Below are 16,482 nucleotides of genomic sequence, written 5' to 3' on the forward strand. Positions count from 1 at the left end.
TCTTGAGGCAGGGTCTCACTCTGCCACCCCGGCTAGAATGCGCTGGCACAATCAGAGCTCATTAAATCCTTGAACTCCTGGGCTCAAGTGATCCTCCTGTTTCAGTCTCCAGAGTAGCTGGGACTATGGGCGGGCACCACCACACCCAGAAGCAGAGTATCTGAGAGAATGTGTCAGCAGATGTGAAATACTTGCGGCTTTTCTGCAGGATAATTTATCAATATATATCAAATTTTTAACAGGTCATGAACTGTGCCCATCACTATTACTGCTAAGATGTTTTCCCCAAGAAGAAATCTGATTGCAGTATTGCTTATAATAGCAAAAAATTAAAAATAATCAAAATGTTCATCAAGCTTTGAGGATAAGGGAAACGGCAGGAGGAGGAAAAAAAGAATGCACCTTAGTAATGTACATGTGGTTAGTCTCATTAATTAAACTGCAGAGAATGCTTGAAAAGGGGCGAGGAAACAATTCTTAAATCTCTTTCTACTCCAGGGTCCTCATGTATAAATCTCATGGAGGGCCCCAAGAGCAGGAGGTACTCAACAAATTTTTGCTGTTAATAAAGTCAAAAGCATGAAAGAAAACTGAAAATATTTACCTCCTACTTTGTAATTAATAAGTGGCAAGACTGTGCCTGTTTATTTTCTAGTTTAATCTACTTACGTGGAATTTGGCCTAAAGAAGTCCATTACCTTATCATTAACATTAACATAACAATTCATTATTCCAAAGGCTGTGCATTTAGACTGTTCTCGACAGGTAAAAAACGTACAAAGGTAAGGTCAAGTACAAAAGGGTTCTAATGCTACAGAGCTGCCAGCCCAATTATACCATGAAGCATAACTAGCCAGGCATGGTGGCTCACGCCTATATCCCCAGCACTTTGAGGGGCAGAGGCAGGAGGATCACTTGAGCCCAGGAGTTAGAAACCAGCCTAGATAACAAAGTAAGACCCCATCTCTACAAAAAAAAAAAAAAATTTAAATTAGCCAGGCACTGTGGCTCACGTCTGTAGTCCCAGCTACTTGGGAAGCTGAGGTAGAAGGATCACATAAGCCCAGCAGGCCAAGGATGCCACGAGCCGCGATCGTGCCACTGCACTCCAGCCTGGGTGACACAGCAAGACCCTGTTTCAGAAAAAGTAAGAAAAGAAAAGGAAACACAACCGGAGATTGTGTTTTACACGCACCTAAGTGATGTGGCGTAGACCTGTCCATATGCTTTCCATTACAAGTCGCTGGGTTACATTTGCTTATGCGCCAAGGTCCAAGTTCAAAGCCGTATGAGAAGTCCCCGTTAGTGGAGTCAAGACCTAGCTGGAGAAAAGCAAATGGTAAACTTAAAGTAATAACAAACCTAGCAGGAGGCACTGTGCATGAATGGAGTCTATTTTTCACCCAGTCATGTTCAAGCTTAGAATTTGCTCTATTACTACTTCTTCATTTTTATGGACTGCCTCCAAGACCCCAGCCTGTCCCTAGGCAGGGTCACAAACTGCACCTTCAGTTCTTTAAAAATCCACTCTCCAGCCGAGCGCGGTGGCTCACGCCTGTACTCTCAGCACTTTGGGAGGCCGAGGCAGGTGGATCACGAGGTCAGGAGATCGAGACCATCCTGGCTAACACAGTGAAACCCCGTCTCTACTAAAAATACAAAAAATTAGCCGGGCGTGGTGGCAGGTGCCTATAGTCCCAGCTACGCGGGAGGCTGAGACAGGAGAATGGCGTGAACCCCAGAGGCAGAGCTTGCAGTGAGCCAAGATGGTGCCACTGCACTCCAGCCTGGGCGACAGAGCAAGACTCTGTCTTAAAAAAAAAAAAAAAAAAAAAAAAAAATCCACTCTCCATTTCTACAAAGTATTTTGAAAGATAGTATTTTAGAACACCCATAAAAAAACAATTTTCAGCCAGGTACAGTGGCTCACACCTGTAACCCCAGCACTTTGGTAGGCCAAGGCAGGCAGGTCACTTAAGCCCAGGCGTTCAAGACCAGCCTGAGCAATAGGGTGGTCTCTACAAAACACACACACACACACACATATTAGCCAGGTATGGTGTCATGCACCTGTAATCCCAGCTACTCAGGAGAGTGAAAGGTGGAGGATCACCTGAGCCCAGGAGGTTGAGGTTGCAGTGAGCTGTGATTGTGCAACTGCACTGCAGCTTGGCTGACAGAGTGAGACTCTGTCTCAAATAAATAAACAAATAAATAAATAGCAATTTGGGGCCAGGCACGGTTGTTCACAACTATAGGGAGGCTGGGATGGGAGGATCACTTGAGGCCAGGAGTTCAAGACCAGCCTGGGCAACATAGTGAAACCTCATCTCTAAAACAAAAAACAAACAAACAAAAAAAATCTCGTCGCGGTGGCACACACCTGTAGTCGCAGCTACTCAGGAGGCTGAGGCAGGAGGATTCCTTGAGCCCAGAAGGTCAAGGCTGCAGTGAGCTGTGACTGTGCCACTGCAGTCCTACTTGGGCAACAGAGCAACACCCCATCTCAAAACAAAAGCAAAAAAACTGATTTGCTATCAGTTGGGATTTCTTCGTTGATAATTTTTAAACTCCATATTCCCCAGCACAGGGCCTTTGATTTAACAACAAAAAAAATTAAGTCACCTTCTTTTAAAGCCTCTTAAAAATGGATTAGCACATGGGGAGGGTGCTTCTCAAAAAGCCGGTCACATTCTATTTCTTAAACGGGGTATTAGCATGTACACAGATGTTCCTTTTACCATTTATTAAATGGCTATGGTTTATCCACTCTTGCATCTGTGCAATGTTCTACAATAAAGGGAACCCAGAGCCTGACTCAGTGGCTGTCTTGGGAACAGTCATCACAGCCCCAGCCATGAGCCTGGTCCTCCCTTGTGAAGAAAAAGGCAACCAACAGTTTAGCCAGATTTTCACTTGAAAATCCTTATGTTGAGACATCAACTTTCACCATTTGTTCTTGGACAAGTTAGCATCAACAATCGCCAATGGCCCCAAGTTAAATAGCACACAAATGCTATCGAACTGGTCCCAGTCCAGTCTTCAATGAACCACTAATGAGCCTATTTCTTTTACTTTTTTTTTTAATTTGGAAACTAAACACTGGTCTTTTGCTGTTTAGGAAAAAATACTCACTTTAAATTATTAGAATGTGAATGAAGAAACTGATGTCTTTCCCTTTCTAAAACATTTTGCATGCAAGGAAAACAAAAAGTAATTTATTTCTCAAAATAAAATCTCCATTCCATAAATCTATCTTAAGCTATGTGGGGTTTTTTGCGGGGTTTTTTTGGGGTTGTTGTTGCTGTTTTAAATGAGACAGAGTCTCGATCTATCACCTAGGCTGGAGGGCAGGGGCGCAATCTTGGCTCACTGCAACCTCCACTCTCGGGTTCAAGAGATTCTCTTGCCTCAGCCTCCAGAATAGCTGGGATTACAGGTACCCGCCACCACGCCTGGCTAATTTTTTGTATTTTTAGTAGAGACACGGTTTCACCATGTTGGCCAGGCTGGTCTTGAACCCAACTCAGGTGATCCACCCACCTCGGCCTCCCAAAGTGCTGGGATTACAGGCACAAGCCACTATGCCAAGCCTTAAGCTATGTTTACCAGAAATTTGCAATGTCAGAAGGGAGGCACAAAGGTGACATCCATCAATGTCTAGTCAAGAGGAATAATGAAAAAACATGAAAAAAAAAAAGATACTTTAAAAGAATGGCTTACTTTCAGTTAAACTGTAATAACAAATACAGTTCCTTGAAAAATACAGGTTGTACAATGTGTGGTTATGATTTCACTTTTATTAAGAAGATAATTACATAGTATGCATTTGTGTACACAGAACAGGGCTGGCAAGGATACAGATCAAACTGCTTTGAAGTGGTGGGGTGGACATAAGAAAAGATCGTGTGACTTTCTCAATTTACTAAATACGAGTCTGACAAGCTACACTTATTTTTCAACATGTGTATGCTTCTTTTGCAAATCCTTTTAAAAACTATTAATTAAAAACGGCTCCATGAGGGCAAAGTGCAAATTAACAGAATGTCATTTTTAGCTACAAATCATTGGAAAATTCTGAATGGAGAAGCGAAAGTACTATGACTCCTTAAAGACATGTTTTTGGAGAGTATTTTTCTAAGCTGAGTGGCAAGATGGCTGGAAGGACTTGACTTACTACTGCACAGAGCAAGTATTGAGACCAAACCACAGAACTGGGTCAGAGGTTCTAATACTGGGAACATGTAAATAGATTTTTGAGAAAGGAATCTCTGAGGAAGGAGCTAAGCAGAAGGAATCACAATACAAACAAAAACAAGACTGAGCTATCAGTGAGCATCCTTGAACTTCTGGCAGAGCTCTCCGCTGAAAGCACCTCCCATTCGCAGGCTCCACCACACTCTGTTCTTTGCATGCAAGGCTACAGGGCTGAGATCAAAGCCCAAGTGCTGTGGCAGGTCAGAGGAAACATCACTTGGGACACATTGACGGCCACATGACTTTCCCCCATCAAGGCCCGCTGAACTCTCAAGAATCTGTTCGCGGTGCTTCTGTTGCTTCTTAATGAGGATGTGCAAAAGTACATACTACATGCTGTGGTTTCCAGACACTGACTTCATATAGAAAACATTCAACAAAAAACTGGGGAGGAAATAATACAGAATTGCCATCTGTGTATCTTACTATGTTACTTAACATCTACCACTGACTCACCATCATTTCCTTAAAAAGGGATGTTAACTCTTCAAAAGCAGGAAGGAGAGAATGCCAGGGCCAGTATCATAACAGGCCAGAACCTCTGAGCAGCCAAATCATTATATCAATTCAGTAGATGCCAAAAAGGCTGACAAAACACTTCCTCCTGATTTAAAAAGCAAAAACCAAATATCTTCAATGCAAATTAAAAGATACTTCCTGAATATGACAAATATCTTCTGAAAACAAGGGCAAATTCAAAACACATTTTGTTTTTTAAGTTTATTTTTAACTCCTTATACTATCATTCCCAATGTTTGTATTTTTTTCAAGGACTTACAAAAGCAGCACATGTATGCACTTGAAAATCTTGATGAAACAGGCAATTTTAGGGGGAAAACTATTTTTTCGGTGTTTTTGTTTTTGAGATGGAGTCTCACTCTGTCGCCCAGGCTGGAGTGCAGTGGCGTGATCTCAGCTCACTGCAACCTCCGCCTCCAGGGCTCTCCCAAGTAGCTGGGATTACAGGTGCCCACCACCACACCTGGCTAATTTTTGTATTTTTAGTAAAGATGTGGTTTCATCATGCTGACCAGGCTAGTCTCCAACTCCTGACCTCAAGTGATCCACCTGCCTCAGTCTCCCAAAGTGCTGGATTACAGGTGTGAGCCACCATGCCTGGCCAAAAACTACTTTTTTGAAAACCTAAACAAGTGGGCTGGGCGCAGTGGCTCACGGCTGTAATCCCAGCACTTTGGGAGGCCGAGGCGGGCGGATCACGAGGTCAGGAGATCGAGACCACCCTGGCTAACACGGTGAAACCCCATCTCTACTAAAAAATACAAAAAACTAGCCGGGCGCGGTGGCGGGCGCCTGTAGTCCCAGCTACTCGGGAGGCTGAGGCAGGAGAATGGTGTGAACCCGGGAGACAGAGCTTGCAGTGAGCTAAGATCCGGCCACTGCACTCCAGCCTGGGCGACAGAGCCAGACTCCGTCTCAAAAAAAAAAAAAAAAAGAAAAGAAAAAGAAAACCTAAACAAGTAACAATAAATGGAGAAAATTACAAAAGCAAATTACTCTTCCCCAAAAGGTGCTAGGCCCAGACAAATTCTTAGTTATTTCCCAGCCTTCCTCGTAAGAAATGGGAAATGAAAATGCTTCCCAATTCTTTCTGGGAAAGCAGACCTACTGACAAAGCACAAGGGAAGAAAACTATGTATTTCTTCATTGGTGCAGTGGTAAGAAAAAAAGAAAATGAAAGAATACGATGTTAACCTCACTTGCCATTCCTAGATTTTTTTTTTTTTTTTTTTTTTTGAGACAATTTCACTCTGTTGCCCAGGCTGGAATGCAGTGGTGCCATCTCGGCTCACTGCAAACTCCACCTCCCAGGCTCAAGCCAATCTCCTGTCTCAGTCTCCCAAGTAGCTGGGATTACGTGCATACACCACCATACCGACTAATGTTTGTATTTTTAGTAGTGACAAGGCTTCACCATGTTGGCCAGGCTGATCTCGAACTCCTGACCTCAGGTGATCTGCCCATGTTGGCCTTCCAAAATGCTGGGATTACAGGCGTGAACCACCGTGCCCGGCCAGGGAGGGACTTTCTAGCACAAAAGTAATAGGGCATGGTGGCAGGCACCTGTAATCCCAGCTACTCAGGAGGCTGAGGCAAGAGAATCGCTTGAACTCAGGAGGCAGAGGTTGCAGTGAGCCGAGATCACGCCATTGCACTCCAGCCTGGGGGACAAGAGCAAGACTTCATCCCAAAAAGAAAAGAAAGTCCCTCCCCATTCCAAAATCAGAGAAATATTCACCACCATTTTCAGCTAGATGTTTTTGGTCAAAATAATTTTAAAATGTTTAATGTCCACCTCCTTTAAAATGTATATCCAGGCTGGGTGCGGTGGCTCATGCCTGTAATCCCAGCACTTTAGGAGGCCAAGGCAGGTGGATCATGAGGTCAAGAGATCGAGACTATCCTGGCCAACATGGTGAAACCCTGTCTCTACTAAAAATACAAAAAGTAGCCAGGCGGGGTGGCGCATGCCTGCCTGTAGTCCCAGCTACTTGGGAGGCTGAGGCAGGAGAATCGCTTGAACCGGGGGGTGGGGGGAGGAGGTTGCAGTGAGCCGAGATCACACCACTGCACTTCAGCCTGGGTGGCTTAGCAAAGCTGCATCTCAAAAAAAATAACAAAAATGCATATCCAGTAAAATCATTGTTCTAGAAAAGTAACTAGATGAATATAATTGTATACACTTCAATTGTAGGACAAGTAGAATCCACTATGTAAGGACTACATGAATAAATTATGATAGTAAAACACTGTATGATAAAATACTACTGGGCCATTCTGCAGTACTCTATCATGACACACGGAAATAGTTATGATCTATTACAAAGTGGGGTGAAAAAAGGCAGAACATCTCTCTCTTTATGAACATGACTTCTTCAGCAAGACAGGCATTCTGGGACACTTACTACAATATTAACTGGATCCTCCCAGGGTTTCAGATGCAGGTGGTGTCCTATTTCTTTTTGCTTTTCTACTTTACCCATTATTAATGAACACGTATTATATTTTTATTTATTTTCTTAATAAAGACAAGATCTCAGGCTGGGTGCAGTGGCTCACGCTTGTAATCCCAGCACTTTGGGAGGTTGAGGTGGGTGGATCACGAGGTTAGGAGTTCAACACCAGCCTGGCCAACAAGGTGAAACCCTCCCACCCCCGACCCTACTAAAAAACTACAAAAATTAGCTGGGCATGGTGGCATGCACCTGTAGTCCCAGCTACTGGGAAGGCTGAGGCAGGAGAATCACTTGAAATGGGGAGACAGATGCCGGGCGCGGTGGCTCAAGCCTGTAATCCCAGCACTTTGGGAGGCCGAGGCGGGTGGATCACGAGGTCAGGAGATCGAGACCATCCTGGCTAACATGGTGAAACCCCGTCTCTACTAAAAATACAAAAAACTAGCCGGGCGTGGTGGCGGGCGCCTGTAGTCCCAGCTACTCGGAGGCTGAGGCGGGAGAATGGCGTGAACCCGGGAGGTGGAGCTTGCAGTGAGCCGAGATCGCGCCACTGCACTCCAGCCTGGGCGACAGAGCGAGACTCCGTCTCAAAAAAAAAAAAAAAAAAAAGAAATGGGGAGACAGAGGCTGCAGTGAGCTGAGACTGCACCACTGCACTCCAGCCTGGGGAGAGAGCGAGTCTCTGTCTCAAAAAAAGAGAGAGCGAGACGAGATCTCATCATGCTGCCCAGGCTGGTCTCGAACTCCTGAGCTCATGTGATCCTCCTGCCTCAGCTTCCCTAAGTGCTAGGATTACAGGTGTGAGCTACCACACCTGGCCTATTTGTGATTTTTTAAAAGCTCAAAATTCATAAATATATACGCAAGACAAGTCACTAAAAATAGTTTTGCTCGATGCCTAAGTTGTACTTATCATCAAAAAATTAAAGATACTGGCAGTGGCTCACACTGTATAATCTCAGCACTTCAGGAGGCTGAGGCAAGAGGATCGCTTGAGCCAAGAAGTTCAAGACCAGCCTGGGCAACATAACAAGGGTCTCTACAAAAACAAACAAAAAAATTAAAGACACCTTTCCTTACTTACTTGCATATTATAAATGGGATAATAAACTTCTGATTCAAGAAAAATAGAGGCTTTGTCCATCCTCCTAATTACATGAAAATCTAAGGAGTAATGCCCCAATTTACATTCCTGGCAAAATGACAAACTTAAAAAAACACTCCCGCCGGGCGCGGTGGCTCACGCCTAAAATCCCAGCACTTTGGGAGGCTGAGACGGGCGGATCACGAGGTCAGGAAATCGAGACCATCCTGGCTAACACGGTGAAACCCCGTCTCTACTAAAAAATACAAAAAACTAGCCAGGCGTGGTGGCGGCGCCTGTAGTCCCAGCTACTCGGGAGGCTGAGGCAGGAGAATGGCGAGAACCCGGGAGGCGGAGCTTGCAGTGAGCTGAGATCCGGCCACCGCACTCCAGCCTGGGCTGCAGAGCGAGACTCCGTCTCAAAAAAAAAAAAAACACTCCCATGGCAACTATCGGTGCTAATAAGTCAAGCTCAGTTAACATAAATGGTTCTATTTTTCCCTTCATAAACTGTGCCTTTGCGTGTGAACAAGCATTGTTGACCTTCAACTAAGCTGAAAAGCCTATTTTATGTCTGTCAGCCCCAAAACTTTCTAAACCTCTGCAAAATGTCTAGGAGTGATCACGATTAGATAATAACCAGATTAAAGTAACCAGAGGTCAGAATTGTGAACTCAAAACGAGGACGACCTAGAAATGGCTAAGCCTGGGCAGGCTGCTTCTCCCCAGCACCCTGCCGAAAGACAGTGCTCAATGATGGGGGTGGAAAGAATGAATACAAGGTGCTTAGAAATCCTGCAACCCGGCTCACCACTGGCAATGGAAGGCACAGAGGGGAAACAGAGTCTTACACCCAGTTGGAGGCAGCCCCAGAACCAGAACCCATACTGGTCTCATTTCTCCTAGGGATGGTTAAAGGGAAAACGCCAGGATATGCACACAGGGCATGTGTAGTACCTATTCTGAGCTGTGCTGAGCCAGATGCTATGAAGCTACACACATTAAGCCCCCCTCCACAACCTCAAGGAGCCAACAAGACTAGCAAGCCCCTAAAACCTAGCTAGGACAAGTGCTTCCCGAGAGCTGGAATACAAACAGATGCCGATTTTTAAACAAGAAGCCTACAGGATAAAATTAGAAAGAGTTATTTAAGGCTATTATCTAAGTATAATGCAAAAGTCTCCAATTTAATACTACTGGAGCAAAACTAAGAAATTACTGCAAATGGCTGGGCGCGGGGGCTCACATCTATAATCTCAGTACTTTGGGAGGCTGAGACGGGCGGATCACGAGGTCAGGAGTTTGAGACCAGCCTGGCCAACATGGCAAAATCCTGTCTCTACTAAAAACACAAAAATTAGCTGAGCTTGGTGGCGTGTACCTGTAATCCCAGCTACTCAGGAGGCTGAGGCAGGAGAATCGCTTGAACCCGAGAGGCGGAGGTTACGGTGAACCGAGATCACACCACTGCACTCCAGCCTGGGCAACAGAGCGAGACTCCAACTCAAAAAAAAAAAGAAAGAAAGAAATTAACACAAAAGAGCACCATCAACCCAAAGGACATTATGTGTACCCAAAGGGTCTAAACACCAAAAGCGCCCAAACTTAAGGTTCACATTTACTGGGACAATGGGGCCAGCATGGTGGCTCATACCTATAATCCCAAAACTTTGGGAAGCCCTGGCAGGAGGATGACTTTAGACCAAGAGTTCAAGACCAGCCTAGACAACATAGAAAGACCCTGCCTCTACAAAAAAGATGTCTAAATATATGAAAAAAAATTAAAATATAGAGACAATAATATTGGAAAATCTTCAATTCCAAATTTTACTTCTCTTTTAAATTCAAAGGTGGCAGCTGATTGTTCCAAGCGTTATTTTAGTAGACAAGCAAATAAGAAATCTATAAAATACTTTAAACAAAATCATGTTCTGACAGATTTTTATTCATCTTTAAGAAAAATGTTTCCTTTGAAACTTTAAAGTTTGAAAAATGAGACTTCTAATTTGAAAATTAAATCAAGAAAAAGATCTGCAAATTAGACTTAGTTCTCCAATACATCACAAAATTACCAGGCAAATGGGGAAAATATGTATAATATTTATCAAAGTGTTCATGTCCTTGATATAAAAAGAACTGCTATAAATCACCAGGAAAGAGAGATAGATACAAGACTGGAAAAACTGACAAAAAATACAGGAAGCCAAACAAAATATAAATGACCAAAAGAATCATTAAAAAGTGCTCAAACTCACTAGGCATCAAAGAAAAGCAAAATAAACATGGTGATTCCATTCTTCACTCAAATTGGCATAAAAAAGAAAAAATGTTTTATTATGGCAATACTTCCCAGTGTGTTAACCTGAATGCAGGAGGTCTCTGGCATATATGTTACTTATGTGTTAAAGCCTTAGAAATGCAAACGATATCCCTTCCAACAACTTAGTCTAAAGAAATACTCAGGAAAATGCACACAGATTTAGGTACAATGCTTTTCACCACTGTATTATGTCTACCACAGCAGAAAATGGCTCATAAGCTAAATACCTAATAGAAGGATGTGTCAAATAAAACATGATGTATTCAGCACAAATGAGCTGTGAATAACCATGTTTTAAAGGACTATTTAGTTACATGTCTAAGATACATTGCTTAGTAAAAAACAGGCTTAAATACCCTCCGTATGGGCCGGGCGCGGTGGCTCACGCCTGTAATCCCAGCGCTTTGGGAGCCGAGGCGGGCGGATCACAAGGTCAGGAGATCGAGACCACGGTGAAACCCCGTCTCTACTAAAAATACAAAAAATTAGCCGGGCGCGGTTGTGGGCGCCTGTAGTCCCAGCTACTCGGGAGGCTGAGGCAGGAGAATGGCGTGAACCCGGGAGGCGGAGCTTGCAGTGAGCCGAGATCGCGCCACTGCACTCCAGCCTGGGCGACAGAGCGAGACTCCATCTCAAAAAAAAAAAAAAAAAAAAAAAAAAAAAAAAAAAAAAAATACCCTCCGTATAATCTCTACTTTGAAAAAAAATAGTTATATATATTGTATATCTGCACATTTTACTTTCTTTTTTTCTTTTTTTTTTCTTTTTTTGAGATAGGGTCTTACTCTGTGGCCCAGGCTAGAGTGCAATGGCGTAATCCTGGCTCACTGCAACGTCCGCCACCCGGTTCAAGTGATTCTCCTGTCTGAGTTTCCCAAATAGCTGGGATTACAGGTAGCTGCCACCAGGCCCAGTTAATTTTTGTATTTTTAGTAGAGATGGGGTTTCACCATGTTGGCCAGGCTGGTCTCGAACTCCCGACCTCAGGTGAACCGCCCACCTCAGCCTCCCAAAGTGCTGGGATTACAAGTGTGAGCCACTGCATCCAGCCACATTTTACTTTCAAATATAACCAGATAAAAGAATATTCAATGAGTAAAATAAGCTACTTTATATATAAGCATTCCACCACAATCCTAATATTCCTTAATCTCTCTAAGACAGGACACCAGTCCAGATATTTTTCCACTAATTCTGACCTTAATTCTGACCAATAGCTTCATATACATCAACAGTAATTCTAACCAATAGATTTAGTGGTCTCTATATGACAATTCCTAAAATAGCTGTGAATTTCCCACATATTCTTCTCAATCCATTTCCTACTGCAAAAAGGCAGACACGAAAATTCCTGAGAAATGACAGATGATCTCCAAACATTCAGCTCTGTCTTTGCTCTCTACATAGACCAGGGACAACCCTACACACCCACAGGCAAGTCAACAACATAATCATTCAATTTCTCAAGAGAACTGCATCACAGGTCGTATTACATTAAGCGAAAGTGCACAAACAGACCTAATACATTTGTCATCAAATTGACACATAAGGACCTGTAAGTTAGCAACATGCACATTTCCATCCCATTCAGTCGACTATGAAAAGGCTTTAAAAGCAGTATAAATATCTGAATTTTAGTTTACTTATAGCAATGGTGCTCAGCTCTGGCTGTACCCTGGAATCACCTGGAAGTGCTCGGGCTGAATTTCTCATCAACGGCATCCCGGTCTCATGGATGTGTCCAGCATCCGTAGTTTTTTAAAGTTTCCCAGGTGATTGCAATTTGCTGTCAGGGTTGAGGACCACTGACATGAAGCATATTTTTCAAACAATAGAAAATGAATGGTCCATGAGAGAGAGTACTCAAATCAGTGCCTGGGGTTGGCAATTTCTTTCCTTCTTTCCTTCTTCTTTCCTTCCATGTCCTTCCATTTCCTTCTCCTTCCTTCCTTCCATTTCCTTCTCCTTCCTTCCCTCCATTTCCTTCTCCTTCCTTCTTTCCATTTCTTTCTCCTTCCTTCCTTCCATTTCCTTCTCCTTCCTTCCTTTTCTCTCTTTCTTTTTCTTTCAGATGGAATCTCGCTCTGTTGCCCAGGCTGGAGTGCAGTGGCGAGATCTGGGCTCACCGCAATCTCCACCTCCCGGATTCAAGCGATTCTCCTGTCTCAGCCTCCTGAGTAGCTGGGACCAGAGGCGCATGCCACCATGTCTGGCTATTTTTTTGTATTTTTAGTAGAGACAGGGTTTCACCGTGATAGCCAGGATGGTCTCAATCTCCTGACCTCACCTCAGCCTCCCAAAGTGCTGGGATTACAGGCATGAGCCACTGCACCCGGCCTCTTTCTTTTTGAGACGCAGTCTTGCTCTGTCACCCAGGCTGGAGTGCAGTGGCATAATCTCAGCTCACTGCAGCCTCCACCTCCTGGGTTCAAGCCATTCTCTTGCCTCAGTCTCCCCAGTAGCTGGGATTACAGGCGCACATCACCACGCCCAGCTAATTTTTGTATTTTTAGTAGAGACGGGGTTTCACCATGTTGGCCAGGCTGGTCTCCAACTCCTGACCTCATGATCTGCCCACCTCGGCCTCCCAAAGTGCTGGGATTACAGGCATGAGCCACCGTGCCTGACCGATGGCAATTTCTGAATTTGAAAAAATGGAATGAAGTAGACTAGACTAGGCTGGAAGAAATTATCATAATGTACTGCTCCTCATGCAGATAAATATTGTCTCAAGAAATTTTTCAGTTAAAAATATGTAATTCTTGGCAATACTACCCAAACTGATCTTCAGATTCAATGCAATCACTCTCAAAATCCCATCTGTCTTTTTGGCAAAAATTGACAAGCCGATCCTAAAATTCTTATGGAAATACACAGGACCCAGAATAGTCAAAACAATCTTGAGAAACAACAAAATTGGAGGACTCCCACTACCCCATTTCAAAAGTAATATGAAGCTATATTAATTAAGACAGTGGGGTATAAGTACATACAAAGATACTAGGATAAGGGTAGCCATGTAGATTAAGAGAATACAATTGAGGATTCACAAATAAACCTAAACGTGATTTTCAAAAAAGGGTATCAGGACAATGTAATGGGAGGTAGAGTCATCCTTTAAACAAATGGTGATGAGACAACTGAAAGTTCAAATGTGTGGCCGGGCACGGTGGCTCATGCCTATAATCCCAATACTTTGGGAGGCTGAGGCAGGCAGATCACCTGAGGTCGAGAATTCGAGACCAGCCCGATCAGCATGGAGAAATCCTGTCTCTACTAAAAATACAAAATTATCCAGGCATGGTAGCACATACCTATAATCCCAGCTACTCAGGAGGCTGAGGCAGGAGAATCGCTTGAACCCAGGAGGCAGAGGTTGTAGTGAGTCAAAATCACGCCACTGCACTCCAGCCTGGGCAGCAAGAGTAAAACTCAGTCTCAAAAAAAAAGAAAAACTCCACATGTAAAAGAATGAAGGTGGACCCCTAACTCAAACATATACAAAAATTAACTTAAAATGGATCAGAGATCCAACTTTAAGAGCTAAAACTGTAAAATTCTTAAAAGAAAATGGAGAGGGGGTAAATCTTTATGACCTTGGGTTAGACAGTGGTTTTTTTTTTTTTTTTTTTTTTTTTTTTTTTTTTTTTTTTTGAGACGGAGTCTCGCTCTGTCACCCAGGCTGGAGTGCAGTGGCCGGATCTCAGCTCACTGCAAGCTCCGCCTCCCGGGTTCACGCCATTCTCCTGCCTCAGCCTCCCGAGTAGCTGGGACTACAGGCGCCCGCCACTTCGCCCGGCTAGTTTTTTTTGTATTTTTTAGTAGAGATGGGGTTTCACCGTGTTAGCCAGGATGGTCTCGATCTCCTGACCTCGTGATCCACCCGTCTCGGCCTCCCAAAGTGCTGGGATTACAGGCTTGAGCCACCGCGCCCGGCCGACAGTGGTTTCTAAGATATGACACCAAAATCACAAGCAAGAAAAGAAAAACAGATACATAGAGACTTTAACAAAATTTAAAACTTTTTTAACTGCAAAAGAAACAAGCAAGGCTGGGTGCGGTGGCTCACGCCTGTAATCCCAACACTTTGGGAAGCCAAAGTGGGCAGATCACCTGAGGTCAGGAGTTCGAGACCAGACTGACCAACAAGGAGAAACCCTATCTCTACTAAAAACACAAATTAGCCAGGCATGGTGGTGCATGCCTGTGATTCCAGCTATTCAGGAGGCTAAAGCAGGAGAATCGCTTGAACTCAGGAGGCGGAGAGTGCAGTGAGCCGAGATCGCGCCATTGCACTCCAGCCTGGGCAACAAGAGTGAAACTGCGTCTCACATTTAAAAAAAAAAAAAGACACAGCAAGGAAGTGAAAAAGAATCTTACAGAAAGGGGAAAAAATATTTGCAAATTACATACCAGATAAAGGAGTCGTGAAGAATATATTAAGAACGCTTACAACTCAACAATATAAAGACAAGTAACCTAATAAAATGGGCAAAGAAAGCTGGATGACCCGGCACATACCTCTAGTCCAGCTACTCCGGAGCCTGAGGCAGGAGGATCTCTTGGAATCTGAGGCTACAGTGAGCTATGATCTTATTAACAAGCCACTGCACTTCAGACTGGGCAACATAGCAAGACCTGGCCTCAAACACAAACAAAAAGACAAACAAAAAAACGGGCCAAGAATTTGAATAGACATCTCTGCAAAGGTAGCATACAAATGGCCAATAAACACATGAAAAGGTGTTCAACATCATTAGTCACTAGGGAAATGCAAACCAAAACCACTGCACACCCATTAGGATGGCTATAATCAAAAAGAGCAGCAATAACAATTGTCAGCAAGGACACGGAGAAATTAGAACCCTCATGTAATTCTGAAGAACCTACTTTGGAAAACCGTTTGGCAGCTCCTCAAAATGTTAAACATAGAATTACCATATGATCCAGTAATTCCACTTCTATGTATCTACCAAGAAAAGTAAAAAGATGATCACACAAAAACTTGTATTCAGATGTTCATAACAGCATTATTTATAACAGCCAAATGTGAAAATAACCCAAATCTCCATCAACTAATTAATGGATAAACAAAATGTGGTATACATCCATGCAATGGAATATTATTCAGCAACAAAGTGAAAGTGCTGACACACACTGTAACATGGATAAACCTTGAAAACATTAAGCTAAGTGAAAAAGTCTATCACAAAAAAATACTTTTTTTTTTTTTTTTTTGAGACGGAGTCTCGCTCTGTCGCCCAGGCTGGAGTGCAGTGGCCGGATCTCAGCTCACTGCAAGCTCCGCCTCCCGGGTTCACGCCATTCTCCTGCCTCAGCCTCCCCAGTAGCTGGGACTACAGGCGCCCGCCACCTCGCCCGGCTAGTTTTTTGTATTTTTTAGTAGAGACGGGGTTTCACCGGGTTAGCCAGGATGGTCTCGATCTCCTGACTTTGTGATCCGCCCATCTCGGCCTCCCAAAGTGCTGGGATTACAGGCTTGAGCCACCGCGCCCGGCCCCCAAAATACTTTTTTTTTTTTGAGACAGGGTCTCGCTCTGTTGCCCAGGCTGGAGTGCAATAGCACAGTCTCGCTCACTGCAACCTCCGCCACTCGGGTTCAAGCAATACCCCCACCTCAGTGTGCCTAGTAGCTGGGACTACAGGCACGCACCACCATGCCCAGCTAATTTTTGTATTCTTAGTAGATACGGGGTTTCACGATGTTGGTCAGGCTGGACTTCAACTCCTGAGCTCAGGTGATCTGCCCACCTTGGCTTCCCAAAGTGCTGGGATTACAGGCGTGAGCCACCGTGCCTGGCCCAAACCACATATTGTATGATACC

At 44.0% G+C, this 16,482-nt stretch overlaps 1 protein-coding gene across 2 annotated transcripts in view; it reads right to left on the reverse strand.

Annotated features, from left to right (window-relative positions):
* SLC23A2 (solute carrier family 23 member 2) overlaps positions 1-16,482 on the reverse strand; it is a 151,330-nt gene that overhangs the window by 119,360 nt on the left and 15,488 nt on the right. Inside the window, exon 2 of one of the 2 annotated variants that reach the window (XM_050745213.1) lies at positions 1,196-1,322. The gene's annotated coding sequence lies outside the window, so the exon portion shown is untranslated. The remainder of the gene's footprint in view (positions 1-1,195; positions 1,323-16,482) is intronic. The other variant, XM_050745214.1, reaches the window with a different exon arrangement.

The sequence above is a fragment of the Macaca thibetana genome, chromosome 10 (genome assembly GCF_024542745.1).
Source record: "Macaca thibetana thibetana isolate TM-01 chromosome 10, ASM2454274v1, whole genome shotgun sequence".
Taxonomy (NCBI): domain Eukaryota; kingdom Metazoa; phylum Chordata; class Mammalia; order Primates; family Cercopithecidae; genus Macaca; species Macaca thibetana.